The sequence below is a fragment of the Morus notabilis genome, unplaced genomic scaffold (genome assembly GCF_000414095.1).
Source record: "Morus notabilis unplaced genomic scaffold, ASM41409v2 Scaffold2144, whole genome shotgun sequence".
Taxonomy (NCBI): Eukaryota; Viridiplantae; Streptophyta; class Magnoliopsida; order Rosales; family Moraceae; genus Morus; species Morus notabilis.
In genome coordinates, this window is record NW_010366772.1 from 129,138 (window position 1) to 130,095 (window position 958).

The following is a 958-nucleotide window of genomic DNA, read 5'->3' on the forward strand; positions in this document are numbered from 1 at the left end:
GCTTGGTCATATTAACCTAAACAGGATTGAAAGACTGGTAAAGGATGGTCCTTTAAGCGAACTAAAAGTTGGTGAGCTTCCGCTCTGTGAATCTTGTCTGGAAGGTAAAATGACCAAGAGGCCTTTTACAGCAAAAGGAAAAAGAGCTACAGAACCCCTTCAGCTGATACATACAGATGTATGTGGACCGTTAAACATCCAAGCTAGAAGAGGTTACGAATATTACGTCACCTTTATTAACGACTATTCGAGATATGGTTATGTTTACCTGATGCAATGGAAATCTGAAACTTTTGGAAAGTTCAGAGAATTCCGAGCAGAAGTTGAAAAACAATTAGGTAAACCAATCAAGACACTTTGATCAGATCGAGGGGGTGAGTACCTGGACCAAGAGTTCTGGGATTTCTTGATTTAAGAAGGTGTGGTATCCCAATTGACTGCACCCGGTACACAACAGCAGAATGGTGTAGCCGAAATGAGAAATCGGACTTTGCTCGACATGATAAGATCAATGATGAGTTATTCTTCACTGCCTACTTCTTTTTGGGGTTATGCCCTAAAAACCGCTATGTATATTCTAAATCTAGTTCCATCTAAGTCTGTACCTAAGACACCTTTAGAGTTGTGGAATGGTCAAAAACCTAGTTTAAGACACATTCATATATGGGGGTGTCCAGCACACGTGCTGAGGCAAAAGACCGGGAAGTTGGAACCAATGTCATAAGTATGCATTTTCATGAGATACCCACAAGGGACAAGAGGAGGACTGTTTTATAGTTAAGCAGATCGAAAGGTGTTTGTATCAACAAATGCCACTTTTCTGAAGCATGACTATATGATAAATTTTAAGCCTAGAAGTAAAATAGTACTGGAAGAGTTACTTTTCGATGAGATCGGACCACAGCCGGCAAGAGTTGTCGGACCACTCAGAGAAAAGACCACAGTTCCTGATCAGACT